This window comes from Acomys minous, assembly GCF_964271855.1.
Source record: "Acomys minous genome assembly, chromosome: 2".
Classification (NCBI taxonomy): domain Eukaryota; kingdom Metazoa; phylum Chordata; class Mammalia; order Rodentia; family Muridae; genus Acomys; species Acomys minous.
The window spans coordinates 88,792,119-88,816,262 of NC_140484.1; the positions used below are offsets into that span (position 1 = coordinate 88,792,119).

General features: G+C 49.5%; 1 protein-coding gene across 9 annotated transcripts in view; it reads left to right on the plus strand.

Moving 5' to 3' along the window:
• NAV2 (neuron navigator 2) overlaps positions 1-24,144 on the plus strand; it is a 367,465-nt gene that overhangs the window by 29,978 nt on the left and 313,343 nt on the right. The gene's annotated exons all lie outside the window — the stretch shown is intronic.

The window sequence follows — 24,144 nt, forward strand, 5'->3', positions numbered from 1 at the left end:
GCAAATGTGTCAGTCTCATTGAAGTGATTATTAAGAGACTGTTTGGGGCTGAGCAAAGTGTCCTTTCGGGAAATGAATGCGGAAGTTCTCAGGAGTCAACAAGCCATGGGAATGGAGGCACCGAACCCTGGCTGAGGACCTGGATGGTCACGTGGGTGCTGCTGGATACCTTTTTCTTGGTCACACCTACCAGTAAATGCATAATCATACATATAACCCATAATTCCCTCAACCCTCTTCTTTTTTACATATTCATCAGAAAAAGAAAGTGAATAGACAAGGGAAAAGGACAGTTAAATCCCCTGTCATCGGGGGCTGGAGAGATGGCTCAGTGGTTAAGAGCACTGACTGCTCTTCCAGAAGTCCTGAGTTCAATTCCCAGCAACCACCTGGTGGCGCACAACCATCTATAATGTGATCTGCTGCCCTCTTCTGGCCTCCAGGGGTACATGCAGGCAGAGCAATGTATACATAATAAATAAATAAATCTTAAAAAAAAAAAAAAGGCCCCTGTCATCCTACCTCTGAGGTAACAATCATGAGTAATTTAGTCACTTTCCCTTGACTGTGCTTTTTGTTTTTTTGCATTCTGCCCCCTTACTAATTGACAACTATGCATTCTGTAAGCTGCCTTTCAGAAGACTTTATCTCTCAAGGACACCATTCCCTGCTATAAAATACTTTTTAGCGTGGTTGCTACCAGGAGCTGGAAGGATTTAGCTGCTGGACTGGGCTGTTCTTTAACTGAGCTCACCCCTGACAGCTGGATGCAAATGCCATTTCCAACTGGGGTCGCCACAGACCCACTGTGACTGGAGCTGCTGTCGTTGATGCTCGAGTTACTATTATTCTCATGGTCATTAGCTCCAGTGGGTGCAGACTCCCTGCTGTGCAGCCAACACTTCCATCCTCCACACAGGTTTAGGTGAAGCCATGAGGTGGAATCCCACAGTGGCGTCACTGCTTGTCTGCGGAGATGAAGGGACCAGAGCGCCATCTGCCTAGCATCGCAAAGGCACAATGGAAAAAAAGCCTGGCTGTGTCCAGAAGGAGAGTTCCCACCCTAACTCATGGGTGATCTCTCTGCCCTTCTCACTGCAAGGCCAGCCAAGCTGTTTCCTCATGCTGGCATCTGCAGGCCTCCTTCATGTAGCCCTGTGATGGGTTGGGACAATCACCTGCTCCAGGTCTGAGCAAGTGTGTCTGTCTGTTTGGAGGAAGGGTGGATGGAATATCTCTCTCTCTCTCTCTCTCTCTCTCTCTCTCTCTGTGTGTGTGTGTGTGTGTGTGTGTGTGTGTGTGTGTGTGTGTAAGGGGGCGTTTGGTTAGTCCCCCCTGCCTGACTGTAGAGAGTCCCCAGGAAGCCCCACACAGCCCAGGGCTTGTGTTCAGTAATTCTAGGACCTCATGCATAAGACCCACACGAGAACCTTTGTTCCTTTTCATTTATAATCTACCCCAATCCAGAAAGAACTCACTCTACCTAAGCATGTCTACAAAGACCTTATTTTCAGACCAGGTCATATTTGAGGTCCAGGGGGACATGGGTGAGGGCAAAGCATTCACCCCTACATAGGATCTGTGTGTGAAGCATGTAGAAGGGTCACGCTAAGAACCTATCCTTAAGGCAAAGGCAAACACGTCATTTTGAGGAAGGGACAGCAGGGCCAGACATGAGATCCTCTGGGGGACGGTTTCCATTTTTTTTTTCTCTCTTGACACAGCCCTCCTGGCCTTGTCACTTTACTGTGTAAGGAGACAGGGCAGGCCTCCTGGCAGAGTGTTTTATGAGACTGGCAGCCTCTCCCCTCCTCTGCCTGCCCTGGGTTGATGAGTATGCAGTGTGAAAACTATTCAAGGCTGATGCGCCAGTCACAATAAAGCTGCTGAGAGCTCAAAACACCACATGGGTTGGGATCAGATCAGAGCACCCCATCTCTGGGGTGAGAGTGCAGGCTTATTTCCCCCTGTGTCACTTGCATCTGCTTTCTCCTCATGTGGGGTCCCTTTGCTGAGTTGGTCCTGCGCAGGTATAGCTGGTTCTGTGCAGATCTTTCTATGGTCACTTGCAGTTATGGGACAGGGCCCTGTCTGCAGGAGATGCTGGTCTCAGCTGACCTTCAGGGGAGAGCCAGGTGCTGGGGCATGGTCCTACAACAGCCCAATGCAGGTATAAAAGCCTCTAGTGACAGACTGACTGCTGGACCCATCGGCACTTTCTGAGACTGATTGCTCCCAGGTACCCTGTGTTTGCTCTAAGTGTGGGAAGCCCAGGTTCAGTCTGCCTCTGTGTACCTTTGCCAAACCTACTGCAGGCCTGTGAGGGAGCGGGGTTAGCTGAGTGAGGCGCAGTTGGTCTCTGTGGGTGTTCAGAGACCTGGGGCTTCTGTTAGTTTTCAGGAGGAAAACTCAAGCAGCCTGGAGATTCTCCTCATTGGCCCTGGCGGGGATGATGCATTCAGCTTTGGGTTGAAGGAAGCAGCAGACAAACTGTGAAGAAGAGAAGGCAGTTTGATGCCTGGATTAAAGGTGTTGCCTCTGCTGCCTCCCGCTAGCTGTGTGATGTTAGTTACTTAGCCTATCTGAAGAAGAGGAGTAAATCCTCGTCCCCATAAGCTTTCAGGAGCACAAACCAAGGGGATTTATATTAAAATGGGTGAGATAAAGCTTGACAGGAAGTATGGGAAGTGCATAGCCTTTTACTTGGTGCTCCGTGGGAACAGGAGTGTTGAACTGAATACACACACACACACACACACACACACACACACTATTTAAAAGGGAAATGAGTACTATATTCAAACCAATAATAGGAGTTGCTGTTCTTGGATGCTCTTATATAACCTGCACAATAGTGATTAGTACTATGAGGGGCTGGAGAGCTGGTTCAGTGGTTAAGAGCAAGTACTGCTCTTGTATAGCGCCTGAGTTTGGTTCCTGTTACCTACAAAAGCATGCCCTCTTCTGGTCTCTGTGAGCACTGCATTCATGTGCTCTGTTCTCTGTCTGTCTGTCTGTCTGTCCGTCCGTCCGTCCGTCCGTCCGTCCGTCTGTCTCTGTCTCTGTCTCTCTCTCTCTCTCTCCCTCCCTCTCTTTCCCTCCCTTCTCTCTCACTCCCTCTTTTCCCCCTCCCCCTCTCCCTCCCTCTCTTTATTTCCCCCTCTCTCCCTCTCTTTCTTTCCCTCCCTCCCTCCCCCACCCCACCCCCCACCTCTCTCCCCCCCCCTCTCTCTCTAAAAGAGAAATGAGCACTATAGTTATCTCTGCCCTGCAGGCACGTAAGTCAGATGTTTGCTGAAGCCCAGATGGCTGCTTAAGTGCAAAGGTCAGATTCAGGCTTGAGGTCCATGAGCTCAGCTCCAAGTCTGCACCACCTCTCTCAGTGCATGCATGCTGGAGTGAGTTAGGGCCGGAGAAATCTGATGGGATCTGCAGACAAAATGACTTCTAGTAATAGTTCAGAGAACGTCCCGAGTGGCTGGGGTGGAGGGATGTCCCTGAGCAGAGGGTCTGTGCTCAGTAGAGAGGAGGCATCACAGTGTAATAAAAGAGAGTTTACTCAAGGAGGGGACAGGCCATGGCTCTGAGGATCATAGGGGTGGGGTGCACAGGAGCTGACCAATGAGGAGGAGTTGGGTCAGGGGAGATGGAGGCAACAGCTGTGGTCAAAGTGGGGTGAGTCTATTCTAAGAAGCAATGTGGGCTTGAATCCCATCCTACTGCCACCAGCTGTCCCTTGCCATCCTGTGGGGTGAGAAAGGCTGACTGAAGAGAGCTCAGAGCCTGTGTACTGAATGGTGGCTGGCCAGTGGGAGCATGGCATGCTGTGAATATTTACATGTGTATGCAGAGGTGCCTGCTGAGGCCAGAGGAGGGTGACAGATCCCCTGGAGCTGGAATTACAGGACAAGGTGAGCCACCCAACATGGGTGCTGGGGACTGAACTCATGTCCTCTGCAGAGCACCTCTCCTGCTGAGCCATCTCTTCAGTCCCAAAACAAGTCCTTCTTGACTTATGAAAACAGACTTTGTGTTGAGGGTATGAAAGATGAGCTTGTGTTATAGGGTGTCACCTGCCAGGGGCTACTTGCTCTGTTTCTTAGACAAGCTCTTCTGCATGTCTGAATGCTTTATTTTATACAATAAAAATTATATATTTTTTAAATTTAGTTTTTATGTGCATTGGCGTGAGGGTGCTACAGACAGCTGTGAACTGCCATGATGGTGCTGGGAATTGAACCCAGATCCTTTGGAAGAGCAGACAGTGCTCTTTTTTTTTTTTAATTAATTTTTTCAGGTTACATCTCACTTGTTATCTCATCCCTTGTGTCCTCCTGTTCATCCCTCCCGCTTTCACCCTATTCCCCTCCCCTATGTCTGTGACCAAGGGGGACCTCCTCCCCGACTATATGGTCATAGGCTATCAAGTCTCATCTTGGTAGCCTGCTTATTCTTTCTCTGAGTGCCACCAGGCCTCCCCATCATGGGGAAGTAGTCAAATATGGTGCACCAGAGTTCATCAGACAGTGCTCTTAACCACTGAGCTATCTCTCCAGCCTGTGCCCTGGCTTTAAAACAGGTAAGAGTGATACCCTCATCATCAACTGTGCACAATAATGAGTAGAGAAGGTGCTCATCACACAGTAGATGATGCTGTTACTCTGGAGTCCAGGACCAGGTGAGGCATGATGTGGGAAGGCTGGGGCAGGGAGCATGTCCTCCACAGCATCCCTCCAAGCTGCTCTTGTTTTGTTCCCACACATTTGTTATTAGTTGCCCCTTTCCTGTTTGCTTATTTCTCTCAGTTCCTGAGAGAAACTCGTTCCCCATGAAGTGGGAATTCCCACATACTTTGGTCTTCCTTTTCTTCATGTCAGGAACCCTGGCTCTGCCAGCAGACAGGTCTGCCAGTGTGAGGCCCCCGCCCGAATGTGTTGTTCCTCCAGAGGCCCCTGGAGAGAAGGGCTCTGTGTAAGTCAGTGGGTTTTGAGCACTGCCTTTTGCCCCTGGCCCTCCTCCATTCCCAGCCAAGCTCTGGGATGGCATGATGGCTTCTCTACTGCCATGTTAATCTGAGTTCAGTCTGTGAGTTGCAGAGGACATAGTGACACGGTGGCTAGTCACTTCCCTTCTATTTAGGAGAAGACCACAGGCCTAGGGAAGAAAACGAAAGCCTATGCATAACCTCTGGGACTTGCACCGAGGAGAATGACCATTCCACTGGGGGGCCGTGTCTCCATATGTCCCTTCAGTGGGCTCCTCCAGGCCTGGTTGGGGCTTTCAGTGCCCTGTTATTTCCCCTTCAGGAATGCTGTCCTGAACTGTGTGTTTTGAAACCCATGCCTCTTTGAAAAGAAGTTGCAGTAAGGGGAGAACCTGGTACGTTTTTCCAAGAAGGAACTGAGCCAGGAGGACCAAACCCCATCTTAGAGCCCAGGTTAAAAAGAACCAGCAATGAACCTGAAGCACAGTTGACTTTGGCCCTGAGATCTATAGAGGAAAACCAGGCAGCAAAACTAACAAAGAATCTGCGGCGCAAGCAGTATTTGCTTGGGAGTGCTCCTAGTCGTGGGCGTGGGCGAGCACTACGCTAGGGGTCCCGTACCATTGGCTGTGCATGCCAAGGTTTGGAGCTGGAAATATGCTCATGCAGCTGGTTCTGCTTGGTCAGAGAGGGCATAGAAATACTGTTTCTTGGGACCCTGTCGCTCACCTGAGCCCCTTGTGCAGCTGGAGGCAGAGTAAGGCAGAAAGGGGCTGCTGAAACCTAACCACGGGGCTGCTCAGTTGCTAAGTCCAGGGTCAAGGCTAGTGTGGGTACCTACATAGAGCTAGGAGGGAGCAGCAGGAGGCCTCTGGTCTACAGGAGTCATTCATTCATTCGTCTTCATTTACTGGGTGCCTGCTATGTATCACACAGACAATGGCAAGGTTTCTATTGTCTTGGAGGTTGTTCTTGGGGAGCAGAAATATAAATATAGAAAATAGATGAATTTATAGCAACAAGTGTCAGGTCCCATGGGGAAAGCAGAGGGAAGCACCCAAGAGGTGTTAGCACCTGTAGCAGAAGAAAGGGCTCTGCAGAGGAAGTATTAGCACAGAGAGCCTTCCCTGTGCAGGACAGTCGGATCTGTGCTCTGGAGCAGCCGATGCACAGGCCCTCAGTGACGTCAGCCTGGCCCAATGGACACAAAATCGGAGCCTCAGGTGCTAGGGATCATGGCTGCTCCAGACCCACTCTGCTGCCACCCTATCTGTCATGTTCACTTCAGATAGCCATCTCCTTGAGGGATAGCCAGGACCACTTTGGTGTGCTTTGAGGATGAGCACAGATGCCAACCCTAGTGGACCGCTCCTGCCCCTTGCTCCCTCCACCCCTGGCTGTCATCCGACTCTGTAGTTGAGCATCATGCTGGCTTCCTTGTGAGCCCATTTCTCTTCCCATTATTACCTGAAGTGTGGTCCAGACCAGAATATATATGCCCGTACACAGAAGCCTCTGAACTGTATTCCTCTCACATCCGTGGACTCTTGCTACTCCAGGCCATCTTCCTACTGTGGTCAGAGTGTTCTTTTTTTAAAATGTTATTTTATATGTGTGAGTGTTTTGTTTTGTGTCCATATATATCTGTGCTCCGGGTGTGTGCCTGATGTCTGAAGATCTCAGAAGAGGGTACAGGATCGCCAGGAGTTAAATATGGCAACAAACCACTGTGTGAGTGCTTGGAATCGAACCCGGACCCTTTGCAAGAGTAATAAGTATTCTAACCTGCAGAGCCATCTCTCTAGCCCCATAATAATCCTCTAAATCCTTGAGCCAGGCAGCAGGGCAGTGCCCTCCTATAATCCCAACACTTGGGAAGTAGAGGCAGGAAGTTTGTGAGTTTATGGCTTACGTGGGCTCTGTGGACAGATCCAGACCAGCCTCAGCAATTTAGCGAGACCCTGTCTCGAAATAAAAACAGGGCTGGAGAGATATATGTTAGTAGTAAAGTGCTTTTCAAAGCCCTGGTACAGTTTAAAATGTGTACATGTAGGGGCTGGAGTGCGTGGTTCAGCAGTTAAGAGTGCTAGCTGCTCTTGCAGAGGACCTGGGTCGTTCCCAGTAATCATGAGGTGATTCACAACCATCCGCCTCCAGTTCCAAGGGATCCAACACTCTCTTCTGATCTGAAGGTACCAGACACACATGTGGTGCACATACATACACATGCATGCAAACATGCATACACATAAAAATAGAATAAATGAGTCAAAACGTGTACAAGTATATACAAGCACACACACACACACACACAAACACCTTCATACACCTCCTTGATACTATCCCATGATTCTTCATTGCTTTCAGGATGAGACCCAGATCTCTGTGATGCTATGGGGAGCCATACTCAGTAGGTCCCAGCTTCCTTCCTGCTTTCCTAGACCTTTAGCTATACTTTCCATACTCTGCTGTTTAGACTTTCTCCCATCCCTCTGATATACTTAACTGATGTTAGCCTCAGGGCCTTTGCACGTCCTTAATTGCTCTCACCTATTCTCCTTTATACCCACGGCTCTCACTAACAAAACTGTCACCTCCCATACACCAAAATAACTACATTTGGCCTTTGGGTGCCATGTCCCCGTTAGCATGGCACAGTTGTTTAACTTGTGATGATTTCTTCCTGCGTTCATCCATAAGCTGCGGATGGCAGCAGGAACCTATTGTGTTCCCTATGTTGTCCTCAGTGCCGATGCGTAGGAAGTTTATCTACCATAGTGACGCTTGACCTCTGTGCTGGAGCAAGGAAGGAACGAACGCTGACAAAGACCTTGGTTCCTAACAGTCTCACTTGAGCATGAGACGGTAATAGGAGACCATTTGTATTTCTCTTCCAGCCTCCGCCTATCAGGATGATGATTGATATCTGAAGCTCAGGAGCACGCATAGCAAGCAGGAATCCTGGCAGATGAACAACCTGCCGAGGAAGCGTGCCCTGCCTCCCACTATCAGAACACTGCTGTTTTCTTTGGCTGAAAGGAAAACCTTATGTACACAGGGAAATGGGGTAGACCCACGGGAGTGGGGGCAGGGCGAGGGGTGAGGCTCTCACAACAACTGAATGAAGGGGTGTTGTGCACAGCCTGGAGAGGGTCCCTGCCTTTCTCAGCAGGCGGGAACCTGGAACATTCTCCCGTGCCACTGTATAAGTGAATGAGTCAACTTCTGTTTTATGCCGTGCCTGGAGAAACACCGGCGCTGTCCTCGCATAGTTGCTGGAAACAAGACTTGAATTTAGTGAGCTCTGCTCTGTGACAGCTGCTAAGGAAAAAACAAACAAACAAACATTAAGAGTCTAATCAAATGTTGCAGAAGTGGTTTTGGTGGTTTATGGGCAGGGGAAGGAATTCATGCATGGCATGGCATGCTCATAGAGGTCTGAGGACCATCCTGGAGGACAGCCCCCAGGTGGGGCCTGGGGATGGATAACAGGCTGTTGGGCTTAGTGATAAGGTGTCTGGCAGCGTATTTTTACTTTCTTGGGATCACATTAAATTTGGAGATTCAAATTCCTTCCCTCTGTTTGCCCGCCCACTGTGGGCATAGAATCTCCTCACTATCAGATGGCCAAATACTCAGGTGAAAAATCCACTCAGTGGATGTGATGGGAAGTTGAGCCAAAAGAAGCTGACAGGAGACAAGGACATACAAACCTACGGGGACACCAGGTCCAGTGAATAAAACAGAAGGGTGCGTGCTGCAATCACATGCCGCACAAGTTCTCCACCTTCAGAACGAGAGCCTTGGTACAAGATGCACAAACGGGCCAATGGAAATGAGGCAGAGTCTGTAGGGTGGTGGCATCAGGGCAGTCTGAGCATCCTGTATCACCCGCTCCAGTGGGTGCGACACAAGCCTGGTCCCCCTTCTGTGAGCTTACTGGCAGTCCTGTGGGGACTGCTCGATGACTGTTCACCATCTTCAGAACAGATGAGCTGCTCTTGGCTGCCTTGCTTTATTCTGTTGATTTTTCTCCTTAGCTTCCATCTCAGTTTATCTGGTTCTTTAGTTTTGTTTTATTTTTATCTATCTATCTATCTATCTATCTATCTATCTATCTACTAGATATCTACCATCTATCAAGCATCTAGCTAGCTATTGTTTGTGAGTGTGTATACCATGTATGCACACATGTGTGAACATGTAGAGACCAAAGGAGGACATCAGGTCTCTTGTCCTATCACCCACTTCTTTATCCCTTTAAGACAGGGTAGGTCACTGAACCGGGGACTAGGTTGGTGCCAGCAGCCCCCAGAGTTCCTCCTATCTCTCCCCCAATGCCCTCCCCCCACCACCTCCCCAGTCCCCCTCCACCCTCTGTCCCCACCGCACTGGGATTACAGGTACATACTGTGCCCAGCTTTTTTTAATGTAGGTTCTGGGGGTTCAAGCCAGTCTCAAGCTTCTGCAGTAAAACTCCTAACCACTGAGCCATCTCCCCAGGCATGGTCTTGATTCATTAAAGAAATATTTATCTAGAGATAGTTCAGTGGGTAAAGATGCTTGCTGTGCAAGCCTGATGGCCTGAGTTCAATCTCTGGAACCTGCGCGTATTAGTCTGTTTTCTGTCACTGTGACAAAGCATGTGACCAAAGGCAACTTAAGGAAGAAGAGAGTTTGGCTTATGGCACCAGCAGGATAAGGAGAGTACGCCATGGCAGGGTAGGAGCATGGCAGCATGGCAGCTTTGTGGCAGGTGCAGGAAGCAGACGGTGCTCATCTTTACTGGTAAACACAAGGTGGAAAGGGTGAACCGGAGGTAGGGCAAGGGTATATACTCTCCAAGCCTGTCCCCAGTGATATGCTCCCTTAAAAAGGGCCATGCCTCCTAAACCTCCCCCAAACAGCGCTACCAACTGGGGACCATGTGCTCAAATGCCTGAGACTGCAGGGGCCATTTCTTATTTAAGCCACCACATACCATGTAAAGTTGTATGAAACGAACTGATTCTACAAAGTTGTCCTCTGCCCTTCACATGTGTGTCATGACATGCATACATGCACACACACACACACACACACACACACACACACACACAAACACACACAAACACACACATACTCAGTACCTTTTGGTCTTCTAGTTGCTTTAATCAGCCTCTATCTATAAAGTACACTGAGGTGGAAATCTCTTCTGGGATCCACCACACCTAGGTTAAAGCCTTCTATCCCATGACCCAGGAGTGAGGTGGCTCCGCTTGTTCACTGTGGGACACCAGTGAGCAAATTGGACATGGATGTGTGCTTAGGACATGTAGTACAGTCCTGAGCACATAATTCTTGCATGCTGTTTAACAAATGCCACCTCTTTAATGATTAACTGATCCCCCTGTCGCATAGGTCACAGGTTTGGTGCTGCATCTTCAGTCTCTAGAGCCACAGTGCTGACCCTCAGACACCAATCCGTGCTGTCTGTACAGCAGGATAAGTGCAGCCTCTGAACAACCTCACAGTGGTCCTTTGTGGCTATATTTAGGGATAGAGAGCATAGTCACTTTCTCTTCCTTCCTACCTGTCATTTTATAAGTTTATTATCATGTTTATTTTGTGATTGAAAAATACTATGTAGGGAATATTATTATAATAAAATGCGTTTGTTTGACTTTAGTACATTCAGAGGTAAGAAACAAGTTTTCTTGCTTGTTTGTTTGTTTTTACTGTCTCTGGGAAGTCCTTCCGGGAGTTTGGGAGAACCCAGTTTGCCTGAAGGGCACATTTTAAGTAGCCATGCCTGGTGAGGGTCAAATATGGATGGAGTAAAGAAACCTGAACACCAGCTTTGCTGCCCATATCACTGTCCAACTTTGAGGAAATGGCTTGACCTTTAAAATCTGTTTTCCTTATCAGCAAAATGGGAGAAACACATGGAAACCTTTGTCCTTGTATCTAGTTAAAGACTCAAGATGAAATGTTTCCCACGTACAAGTCAGTCTTCAACATGCTCCTCCTCTTTTTCTCAGGCAGTGTCTGCAACATCTCTGTTCTTTACGTTGTGTGTGTGCGCGTTGGGTGTGCCTAGGTGTCTCCACTTTGATGCATAATCCTTATCTCAAACTGACTAGGCACCACCAGAGCAGATCTCCTCATCCCCGAAGCCTGAACCACAAGCTGCTTTTCCCTTAGTTATCTGCATCTCGGCAAAGAGCTCCAAACGTGTGCCTGGTCATTCGGGTCAAAGTGCTCTGCTCCCTTCCTCACACACCCGTGTTCACAGCTGCTAATATGTCTGAGCTCCAGTCCTGTTTCCCACACCCGCTGTCATCACTCCAGACTTCGCTGACTGCCCCTCCTCCCCTCAGAGGTGTCCCTCCCTGCCACGACTTACTCAGGACCCCAATAACCCTTTCTCCATGGTGGAGTCAGAGGGTTGAGATGTGCCACCATCTTACTCAGAACCCTCCAGTACGTCTACGCCCAGTTCACTTTACTGCCCTTGAGATGTGTGTCTAAGGTCGATAAGCACACTTTCTCAGTCAAAGGCTCGATAGATAGTGAGTGAGCGTGCTAGCTTCTGTGGGCTCTGTGGGAGTTTGGCATCTGGTCGCCTCCATCTTCTCTGCCATCTATCTCTTCCTCTCTCTGAAGTTTTAACACCTTGAAAAATGGTTCTTAGCCGGTGGATTAATAGAACCACATTGAGGGGCTAGATCTTCTCCCCAGGTCACCTAGCTGACCCTCGCTCCTAAAACATAGACCTGCCTCTCTTTACCCTCTGCCTGGCTTACCCTATTTTCTGTCGTTGAGTACCTTGACCCCTTCTGTTTAGAGCCTGTGTGCTACCATTCACCCCCCAACCCCCTGACTAGACCATGCTTCCCTCAGGTCACCCCGTGGCTTTCTAGCTGCTGTGTTCAAGTCTCTGCCTGCAGGTACCCTCTTTGAAGCAGCCCCTCTTGAGTGCCCCACCCCCCCGCTCTGGCACGTTAGGCCCAGCTGGCTAGCTTGCCCTCTTCGGACCTTCTCATACCTTTAATGCGCGTTGCTCTGCCATTAGCAGCTCTGGAAACTTCAGCCTATAGAGGACAGGCGCTGCTTTTGCCTCCTTTGTCACTGCCCCTCCCTGGCACCTTAGAACAGTTCCTGACACTCAGAGCTCACTCGTTGAAGAGTTGTTGATCAGCTCCATGAATTCAGTTAGCAGGATCCTGCTGGGCAGCAGGGTGACTTCAGCCCCCACAGTGCCACTTTTCTAAAGGCCCTCCTTGGTTAGTGCCTGCAGACGGTGAGCGGTCTCCTTGACGATGGCTCTTCCGCCTAAAGATTTGTCCACATGTGCACAACACACTGGGGGTGTGGGAGGGCCCCAGGAAACAAGCCAGGCTTTGAAGTGGGGGGGGGGGGACGGGGGGGCGGTGTCTGTCCAGCTCTGAGAAAGCTGATGTCATTGGAACATCTTAGCTGATAAGCCCTTCAGGGAGCCGGTTCCAGCATCTCTGAAGAGGCGGGCATGCTGTCTCTGGAGCCAGAGGAGTGCCGAGATAAACAGCATTGTTTCCTGGATTGCATAGGCAACCAAGCTGCAAAGCTAAGCTGGAAGACTAGAAAGATGGTGCTTCTCAGGCCTAGGTGGGTCATGGTGGAAAAAGCTGGTCATTCTAGAAGCGGCTTCAGGAAGCACGGTGCCTCCTAACTCCAGGCATGAATCCCAGGGGATATCCTCCTGAGGGCCTCTTGTGGGGTGCATCTGGAGCAGACACCCTCTTCCCACCCTGCCTTCCTGTGGCTCAGAAGCCCTGGGAGATGTGGGCTTAGATCAGGCTTTCCTACAGAAATGGCAAGGGTGCCTGCAGAAGATGATTGTGTACACCAGGAATACTTGGTACCCTGATTGCTGCAATTCACGCTCTAGATAAGAGGAGGAACAGTGACTTAACAGCCAGGGTGCACAGAATCAGGCAGAAAGCCAGAGCCAGGTCAGGTCATGCAAAGGAACAGACAGTTCTTCCTTGGAAAGCACTTAGGATAAAAGTATGTCTGACACTGGGTGCGGAAAAGTCGTCTGCTGTGTAGATTTAGGGTCCTATAGCATGCATCTTGCTCTGACATTACTGAACAGCTACATGCTACAAGAGGAAATCAGACAAGAGCCCAAGAGCTCAAGACAGGCCTCCTTTTTCACATGTGTGCATGTGTGCTCTTCTGCAGCCTCAAGAGAGGCATTGTAGAATCCCCATGTGCAGGTGAGGCTGCAGGCCACAGCTTGGCTGAGAAACTTGCTCCATGTCCCACAGCACTCAAAGGCTTCCAACCCAGATCTACGGGCTCCCAGCCCAGCCCCAGGGCTTCCTCTGAAAGATAATAGGCCATTTGGGAGGGGGGAAGCCGACTCATTTCTACACTTCCCTGTAGACAGACTCAGCCCCAGTCTGTCAGCAGAGAGCCTGAGTGATGTCCAGCAACCCCAAGCTAAGAGATCCAGCCGGGTCAGTGACCACCGCACCCAAATCTGGGAGCCGAGGAGATGCTGGGAAACGGGTCTCCCGCCACATCACAGAGGGCAGAGATGCATGGCTGGAGCTTCCACATCTAGTTCAGGCCTCCCTAAAGGCGCGTGAGGTGAGTCTGGGAAGTATTTGCTTGAGAAGGCAGATACTGGGAGGCATCTCCGAAGCCGAAACGCGGGCTGCGTTTCCAGTGTTCTGCCTCTAAGGAGGAAGGGATGAAAATGCAGGAGGCAGAGCTTCCTTTCCTTGGCTGTTCCACAGGGAAGGGCTCTTCACCTCCTTAAACTCCACGCTGTTTGCTCGGTTTGAATTGAGTGGAATTTGGTGAGCTTGGCCAACAGACAGTGGCAGATGAGGGCTTCGGGGCATTGACTTAGAGAAACTTCAGGAGGTGGACTGAGATGGTTAAGTACACAGGATAAGGTAATGGGGAATTGCTGGGGGGTGTGGGGGGGAACCATGCCTTTTATCTAGACAAGAGGAGACCCAGGAAGCATGGCCACTGTCCTCAAGTATCTGAGGGCTGTCCTGATGCGGACCCAATTCTGTGGGTCACCTCACAGTGGAGGAATGAATAACGGGGAATAGATGGAAATGTATCCAAAGGGGCAGAGAGTGTTGGGGTGCAGGTAAGGGGATAGCAAGGACGCCTTCTCAGTAGGGCCTTTGCTGAAGCAAGGATCCAGCCAGGGAGAGGAGCTCAGGGATCTTGCATACTCTCACGGTGTTCTGAGCATCCATGGTTTTTTGTTTTTTGTTTTGTTTTGTTTTGAGGGGTAGAGAAATAGATACTGCATTGGACCACAGTGGCAATAGTGCAGCATATATGTTCAAGGTCAGGCATGGACTGTGGAACTTTGTCCCATAATTTCCATGTGAGACCTCAGGCTATCCTGCTTATCCGTCTTGGCCCTCATCTGGAGAGATCAGCCTCAGCTTTTCTAATTCTGAGACTATCAGGCCTCCTGGAATGACTGCTAGTTCCTATCTCTCCTCTCTGATCTTAGCAACTTCTGCCTTGCTGGTTCCTGGGGACACTGGTTGGATGACGAGGCAGATGACTCACTCTACGACTAGTTGTGTTTCCCCTCAATGCCCCTGCCTTGAAGTGCCTGCCTTAGAAACAGTGGTGAGAGAGACAGGGCTGCTGGGGGAGAGTGTTATAGTTTTGAAGTTTGGAAGCATCCCACTTGGGTCCTCTACAAGAACATAAAGTACCCTTAACGTCTGAGCCCTCTCTCCAGCCGCAGGATGGAGAGGTGCTAAAATCCACTGCTAGGCTCCTTAAAACAAAATGTTTCTCCTCCGGTAGGTATAGAATGATGTGTAGGTATCCACACTGGTGGTAAAAGGCTGGAGTCGGTGCTGCTGTTTGAAGTCCTATTTTGAGAACCTGTGCTCTGATAGACCCTCGGTGTGCCTAGCTGTCCTGAGGCAGACTAACTCTGCGTGGCATCCACAAGGTAGAAGAGAGAACTTTAAGGATATTGTGCAGCAGGGGTCCCGCTCAAACTAAGGCACCAGCCAAGGACAATACAGGCGGTAAACCTTAAACCCCTACCCAGATCTAGCCAATGGACAGAACACTCTCCACAGTAGAGTGGAGAGTGGGATATGACTTTCTCACATACTCTGGTGCCTCACCTTTGACCATGTCCCCTGGAGGGGGAGACCTGGTGGCACTCAGAGGAAGGACAGCAGGTTATCAAGAAGAGACTTGATACCCTATGAGCATATACAGGAGGAGGTAATCCCCCTCAGGAACAGTCATAGGGGAGGGGAATAAGGGGAAAATGGGAGGGAGGGAAGAATGGGAGGATACAAAGGATGGGATAACTATTGAGATGTAACAAGAATAAATTAATAAAGGAGAAAAAAAAAGGATATTGTGCAGATAAGCACCTTACTCTAGACTCAGGGCTAGAGTCACACAGAGCTGTATTGAAACCCTGGCTATGTTGATGAGCTATGTGCAGATTGGCAGTTTGCTTAACACTGCCACACTTTTAGTGGTGGTACATTCAAAAGCTAAGATTACCACTCTCAAATGATCATAATGCAGATTGAGGGTGGTGATTTATTTAAAAAAATAAAATGAAAGCCTCAGACCACCTAAGAAAACACAGAGGCATTCTAGCATTTAGGGTGAAATATGGGGAATTTTGGATACCCAGGCTATCTTAGGAAGATGTGGGTTCTGAATTGAGAGGCTTCTCTGGCCACACCTGTGTGTGACTTATCCATCATTAATCCCCAAATGCTCCCCTTGCTAGAAGGGTTGGAGTCGTATCTGGAGAGTCATCCTTCAAATCTTGGTTTTGTGTCAGCACTGCCTACACATTCTGAGCGGTTGGCATTGGGTGTGACTCTAGGAGCCTGATGATACGAGCCAGATTGTGTGTGGGATACAAAGACTGGGGGTGGGAGGTCACCAAAGGTCTGCTGTCATGGTTCTGATGGGGTTGCATGACCTCTTTCTTCACTTGCATTCTGTGGGCCCTGAATTAAAAGCCACAATAGTAAAAGTGCCGGCTGGTGTCTGTTGCAGACTCAAACTATAGTAGGAAAATGAAAGGGTGACTGCAGATGGCATCTGGTGATGGTTGCTCTGAAGTGGGGAGCTCTCTGGAAAGATATGTGCCAGGCTCTGCCCTGTGGGAATAACATCCTGAGGTACGGTTTTCTAGTGGCACCTTAAGGACCTCCCTACCCCAAAGTCCCGAGGTCAAATATATGTTAAAACCACAGTGATCCTGCCTTACCCACAGACCCACCTTCTGGCAGTTTCAGTTACCCACCAGCCTTTGGGTCTGGTGGTGTCTAACAATGATTCCAGCATTCATGAAGCGGAGGAAGGGGGATTGCTTTCACCTATATAGTAAGTTACCAGGCCAGTCAGGGCTCCATAGCAAGGCCCTGTGTGGAAAATCAAGCTAGTTACCACCATCAACTATGATCTAAAAATATTATGTGAAGAATCCTACATTTTGAGAAAGAAAGGAAAAAAGGTGCACATTCAAATAAAAGGACTTTAACTTCAGTGTATTTAAAGTCTTCTCTTCTATTATTGGCCACTGCTGTTTATTCCTTACTGTGGCCGTGTATAAATTTAACTTTATCGTCAACATATGTTACAGGGAAAATGTAGCATGTATGGGCTTTGATGCTGTCTATAATTTCAGCCATTTCCCTGGGGCAGAGGTGTCAGGGTGATAGGAGTGCATCTCATGGATAAGATAGCTACTGAACCCCATTTCCCCGTTTCTTCCTTGGAACCCTCACTCCCAGGCAAAGCCTCCTTGAAGTCCTGCACAGTTAGGACACACAGTGAGCTGTTGAATAAGCTGAGCTTTTTCCTTCAGTCACCTTGGAGGGACTAGTGTTAGGAGCTCATGATCTCTAAGACTCTTGGCATCTGGGCTTTCCCTGCCTTTAGCTTCAGCCCAGAGAGGTAAGAATGGCTCTGCTTCTGTGACAGAGGAGGCTGAGCCACAGAGAGGCTGGGGACTTGCCCTGAGCCACAGGGCTGTTTAAAACACTGCCTTGGGTAGGTGGTAATGCAAAGGCCTTAGGGTGAACCTGGGAAATCCTCTGATGGAATTTCACTATTAGCATCAATCATTAAAGCCTCGGGGGTCTGGGATTTCCAAGGGGGTCCTCTGTTGACTTTTATTTGTTTGTTTGTTTTGTTTTTTAGTTTTTCGAGACAGGGTTTCTCTGTGTAGCCTTGGCTGTCCTAGACTTGCTTTGTAGACCAGGCTGGCCTCGAACTCAGAGTGATCTGCCTGCCTCTGCCTCCTGAGTGCTGAGATTAAAGGCGTGCGCCACCACGTCCGGCCCTCTGTTGACTTTCAAACAGAAAAACGAGAGTACGCGCATGCGTGATGTCTAGGACCATGCCTCTTTCTTCCTGTTTACCCTTGGCTGAGGCCCAGACCCGAGTGCCAGCTCCACCTGTCCCCTGTGGGAAGCACCCTCTCCCGGGCTGGGCTCGGAGGAGGGAGGTAGAAACCCCAAGAGTAAGTTGTGCACATTGTTGCACATGCATGTGTGCATGTGTATCTGTGTATGTGTGAGTGCCTATGTGTGGGCATGAGTATACACATGCGTGTGTGTGTGTGTGTGTGTGTGTGTGTGTGTGTGTGTGTGTGTGTACATGCATATGAGTGTGTGTCTACCTCCTGGAAGGAAAGGGTGCTGGAAAAAAATGTAATTAGTTTACTGACTGGTTTTATCCACACCTCTACCATGCATCAATTTCTAATTCCTTTCCACTGCATTTGCTTAGCTGCTCAGTACCAAACCCTTTGGGTGAGAACTCACTGCATTCCCCTACATCCAAAATGCGCATGGCTGGGGTTGTCCCACAGGCGTTTGTAGGAAGTGTGGACCACAAGCATCTCTCTGCGAGAGAGGTTGCTTCTTAAACCTCCAACCCTAACCCTTGAGGACCAGAACTGGCCAAGAATGAAAGGGCAGATCCTACAGTGAACACCAAACCAACAACCACTCCCCATTAAATCACAGTCATAGAAAACAGAGCCCAGCAACTCAATGTACGCCAAGGGGCTCCAGGACAGCTCTTCTGAAAATCAGTCAGTACAAACCAAGCTTGGGCTCAGGGCAGTTGCAAATGGGTAACCTGGCATGCTTCCACTAAGGCTGCCTGGGCTTCTGGGCCCAAACTGCCATGTCAGGGCACTTAGCTTTTCCTTCAGTGAGTTCCCTTTGACCTCACATGAACCTCTGGCTCACTTGAGTGAGCAGAGAAAGCTAAACCAAGTCCTTCAGCCACTTTCCAAAGGTCCTCACCCTGACACTTAGCTAGGTCAGAGCTAGGAGTTTCGCTCCTAGCCAGTGGGGGATGGAAGCCTGGCCACACAGGGGCCCTTCAAAGTGGGGTCAGAGGTCACCCAGAGATTGCACAATTTCAAGCCTTATCTGCCTCCACGAGGTGATGGGGGAGGAGGGTTATGGAGAAGCCTTGAGGCCTGAGGTATTGAATTAAGCAAATAAATACCAGGGGTACCTAGCAACTCTCAGATTGGCTGGGACGCGTGCTGCCTCCTCTGAGGAAGTGTGCCAGCCTCAAATGAGCCAAAGCACCTAACCCCGAACACTCAAGCGGTTCTTCAGTCACTCCCTCGCCTTCATCCCCAGGCTCCTGTGTGCACAGCAGCGTTTCGAGATCCATAGAAACATACGACACAGTGCTTGCTCTCCAGCCTTGCTTTTTAGCCACCGTGAAAGGAAATACATGTCTGGGTTCTGGGAGCACAGCCCACAGCGAGGCTGCAGACCTCTGGAGGGAGCACAGCACACAGTGAGGCTGCAGACCTCTGGAGGGAGCACAGCACACAGTGAGGCTGCAGACCTCTGGAGGGAGCACAGCACACAGTGAGGCTGCAGACCTCGTGAAGGAGCACAGCACACAGTGAGGCTGCAGACCTCGTGAAGGAGCACAGCACACAGTGAGGCTGCAGACCTCTGGAGGGAGCACAGCACACAGTGAGGCTGCAGACCTCTGGAGGGAGCACAGCACACAGTGAGGCTGCAGACCTCTGGAGGGAGCACAGCACACAGTGAGGCTGCAGACCTCTCGAGGGAGCACAGCACACAGTGAGGCTGCAGACCTCTTGAGGGTGTGGAGGATTGGAAAGTATCTTGCCAGGCTGCCCTGGATGTCATCTGACCCAGCGCTCCTAGCACTTCCGATTCACTTGAGTTTATTTCCAGGACCTCTCTTAGAACACCATGGAAGGACTTCTGCACAGGAGGCCAGGTTCCTCCAAAAAAAAAAATTCAGGAAATAAAATGGGGTCATCTTTAGACTTCACGCTCACCATTCTGGCCTCATTAATTCCATTTAGCTGTGCCAACCGCAAGCCAGGTACTGGAGTGTGCACTTGGATAAGATAGAGAACTTGTTGCTAGGCAGTGTATCGCTCAGAGGTGATGGTGTCAGCGTCGGTGTTCATCCAAAGAACAAAAAAGAAGGGTATCTTCCCTATCCAAAAGAGGACTACTGTACAGACCCTGGAAGGACAGAGGAAGTTCTGAGGACCACAGGGGAGGGATGGGTAGTTGCAACGGGGAGAAGGACCTGAGAGAGTTCACTTTCACCAACAAAGTTACCTTTGCTCTGGATCCAAAAAGCCACCACTGTGCCATTTGGCAGGGCAGTGACTGGCAGGAACAGCCATGCTCAGGCTGAGAGAATAGCCTGAGTATATATATATGTGTGTGTTTGTGTGTGTGTGTGTGTGTGTGAGAGAGAGAGAGAGAGAGAGAGAGAGAGAGAGAGAGAGAGAGAGAGAGAGAGAGAGAGAGAACATGCAGCTCGGTTCAGAAGAGAAAGCAGTCCAGGTCATCAAAAGGGTGTGGGAACCACTGTCCACCTTTTATTTCTCTGTCGCTGCCTAACTTTCCACCGGTGGCAGGGAAAAAGGGTATGGATTGTGCAGGTGAGCAGGAAATGACGCCATCAGCCATCAGCTCCATGGGAGGAACATGCTAGGTGGTGACAGTTAACGTGTGCGCTGGAGAGGTTTTACATTAACTTCCTCTCAGAGAAAGGCAGAGAGCTGGGCAAGGAGAGTTCTTTGCTGGCCTAGGGTTTTCTAGGAAGGTGTCATTTGTTTGTGGGGCTGTCAGTGTGGCATTCCGCCTGCTCTCCCGAAAGCCTTAAAATTTGCTCTCCACCCCTCCCAGGCTCACAACCTCAGCAGTCCCCATGCCCTGAGGCTGACCTTTCCAAATGAGACTCACGTCCCTCAGAGGCTGGTGGAGGAGGGAGCAAGCACCTTCTGTGCTCTTGGCCCTCTTTGTCCCCAGGCTGCAGATGGGAGTCCTCCTTCAGGGAGAATTGGTACTTTCCTTCAGCATGACTGGAAAGTTCTGGAAGCTGACCAGCTGTCAGGCTGTACACTCCCATAAGGCGTTGGGTTTCATTTTTAGACATTTTCTTCCTTGGATCCCCCTTCCCTTTTTTTTTAAAAGACATAGCCTCACTCTGTAACTCAGGCTGGGGTAGAAGTCTCCGTGTAGCCCAGGCTGGCTTCTCACTTGTCCTGCATCAGCCTTTTAAGTGTTGGGATAATAGGTATGAGCCGCCATACTCAGCTCTATCCCTTTAATTCAAGATCTTGTGGGCAAGCTGGGGTGAGTCCTTAAGCCACTTGTGGAAATGCCTGCTAACAGGTTACCTACATCGTCGGGGGCAGGGGGTGGGGAACACTTCATTTCTTGACTATAATATGGTAGATAGAGGAGGCTAGGCAGGCAGGCCCGCATAACACTCGGTTGTAAGGAGCTTGTAGGCTGGGCCAAGAGTCAGCCACTCCCTCTCTGAACCATATTTTTTTATTTTTTAATTTTATATTTTATTAATTTATTCATATTACATCTAAATTGTTATCCCGTCCCTTGTATCCTCCCATTCCTCCCTACCTCCCATTTTCCCTTACTCCCTTTCCTATGACTGCGACTCCTCCCTCTGTATATGCTCATAGGGTATCAAGTCTCTTCTTGGTAGCCTGCTATTTTTCCTCTGAGTGCCACCAGGCCTCCTCATCCAGGGGATGTGTTCAAATATGGGGCACCAGAGTTTGTGTGAAAGTCAGTCCCCATTCTCCACTCAACTGTGATGAATGTCCTATCCATTGGCTAGATCTGGGTAAGGGTTTGAAATTTACTGCACATATTGTCTTTGGCTGGTGCCATAGTTTGAGCAGGACCCCGGGCCCAGATCTGCCCCTCATAATGTTCTTTTTGTAGGTTTCTAGAACCCTCTGGATCCTTCTATTTCCCCCATTCTCCCATGCTTCCCTCACCTAAAGTCCCAATAGGATATCCTCCCCTCTGTCCCACTTTCCTGATAAGTGAAGACTTTCATGAGACATGCCCCTTGGCCTAGTGTCCAGTGAGTATATACCATTTGACTCTTTCTGCTTCTGGGTTAACTCACTCATTATGATCATTTCTAGTTCAATCCATTTGTCAACCAATTTCGGGAATTCCTTGTTTTCAATAGCTGAGTAGTATTCCATAGTGTAAATGTACCACAGTTTCTTCATCCATTCTTCTACTGAGGGACACTTAGGCTGTTTCCATGTTCTGGCTATTATGAATAAGGCTGCTATGAACATGGTTGAGCAAATTTTCTTGTTGTGTGCTGGAGCATCTTCTGGGTATATTCCAAGGAGTGGAACAGCTGGATCTTGAGGAAGCCTTATTCCCAGTTTTCTGAGATAGCGCCAGATAGATTTCCAAAGTGGCTGTACTAGTTTGCATTCCCACTGGCAATGAACCCCCTCTGAACCTTGATCTGCAGAATCCTTCTTAGCATTGCTGTGTTGAGGCCCACAAAGGAGCCCTGTAGTGTGCTCGCAGAAGTCCAGGATGTATGTCTACTGGCAGAAGGTGCATAGCATTTCTGGGTGTTCCCGTTCAAGCCCAGCAGCGTGTCTCCCCATGTCATGCTACCAAGATGATTTCCTCCTCCTTTTTGCACGAGCGTACTGATTCTGTTTCTTCTGTGGTCTTTTATTTTTTTTTAAATATAACATGCATTTGGAACAGTCTGAAGAGGCTCCCCCAGCCACCGCTACCCTGTCTGCACTTTTCCCCATCAGTCACGGGTCTGGCTGAAGGAGTGGAAGACCCCTGTTAAACTGAAGTGTAGCCTCTGGGAAACACATTAAGCTATTAACGGCTGGATACAAATTAGTTTATCAGGCTCAGAGTTTAGGGGCTGGAAGGGAGGTGGGAGAGAGTGAGCCGTGGTATCTTTTGGTGTTCCAGGCCACTAACTGTTTCCGTCCTGGCCTTATCCCTCGTCTCTCTGCTTTGAGGATCAAGAGTCCCAAGCCCTGAACCTCTCCAGAGCTGATCATTAGAAAAGCTGGGCAGAATATGCAGATTCGGAGCTAACAGGAGGGAACCTGTGAGCACCGAGTGATGTCCTGCTGGGATAGAGAGATCTAGAACACAACAGCACAATAAATGCAGATCCAGGCTCTGAGCCGGCCAAGCTGGGGGGTGAGGAGTGTCATAGCCCATAAGGGTCAGCACTGAGTTGACAGGCCCAGGGGATGGGTCAGAAGGTCAGGACTGGAAAAGAGGCCACCGACTGCAAGGAGGTAGAGAGAACATTGTCCCACGTGGTCCACACAGGCTAATCTCCCCCAAAGGCCATGACTGGAGACTAGGGACACGCGAGAAAGGGGACAGTATTGTAAGGACAGCTTGGTAGCTATTGGATCACTCCTGAAGGCCAGATGTGTCTCTGCACATCTTGCAGAGACTTGATACCTGCTGGGGGTAAACTCACTATTGTCACTCACAGGAGCCACCTGCGGCACCCAGTGAGCAGCTGGTCTCGGCTGCATACCTATTCAGGCACACGTCACCTATTCATGTCCTCGAGCCTTGTGCCCTCAGCATTTCACATGTCTTCTCCCTCTCTTCAGCCTCTGCCATTTCAAACCTGTCCCAGTATCACAAAGGTCTTCCCTAGACAGGAATTTGGACACACTGCTCTTAGTTTATGAGGTAGATGACAGCCCTCCTTTGAAGGAATCTAGGTGGCCTCAGCCATTCGGTGGCCTCATTCTGGTGCTCTGCCCTTGCCATGCCACATCATCCCTGTGCCCCCTGGTATGGGTGCCCCCCCCACACACAAGATGCTTCTCATTTTTCTTGCTGAAGAAAGGTATACACAGACTGAGGAGCATTCACGGAGGACAGGCTTCACCTAGCTGTACACCGTATGTGTTTGCTTTCCTTCCAGGCAGTCACAGGCCAGACAGGGACTCTTCCGGCTTCTCAGTACCCACACAAAGCTGGGGAAGCACCACACCACAGAGGCTCAGGGCTGAAAGAGCTAGCACATCCGTCTACCGCATGTGACATGCACGGACAAGTCCTCCCTCGAGTCCCTTTACTGAAACTGGGCAGGTGCATTTAGAGATCCCGCTATTCACCCTCCTCCTTGTACTGTGACTAGTGTTTTCCATCTCAGACCGTCAAAGCCTGTGACTAGAACTTGGCAGCGACTTCTTGGAGGACAGTCACGGTTACTGTTGCAATTATCCTAGAAAGTGTGACAAGCCTATAGTAGCTTCTCTAGAAAATACATGGGCCCAGCACCATGGGCCCTGAGATTAAAACATAAAACAGCAATAAACAGCCTCTGTTCTCGCTGTGCTGGCCAATAAGATTTTTGTCAAGCTTTAGTTCTGGAAAATAAAGGTATTTTAAGATCTGGCTTCTGACTATATATCTATTTTAATACAAAGCATGCATTTCCGAGTGGCATGTCCCTCTCTAGGGTATAGCTCTAACCCTTGAGCTACAGAAGCCTGTGTAACTGCCACTCCAGGTCACATAGTGTGGCAAGTGCTTTGGGCAGGGCAGACACTAGAGGAGAACAAGAGAGTTATGGTTGGGATTTGCCTAGTGGGACAAGGTAGAAACTCTAAGCAAACAGAGTTAGCTTAACAGTGAAGAAAATGACACTAATGGAAAAGAGAAGAGTGAGGGGAGGAGGGAGTTGCTACATTTACAGAGTCAAAGGTCCTTAGGGGTAGGTGACCTTAGAGGTGAGACCATAGGTGAGTCTCGAACAGTGTTCCCAGGAGAGGGACTCTTGGATGC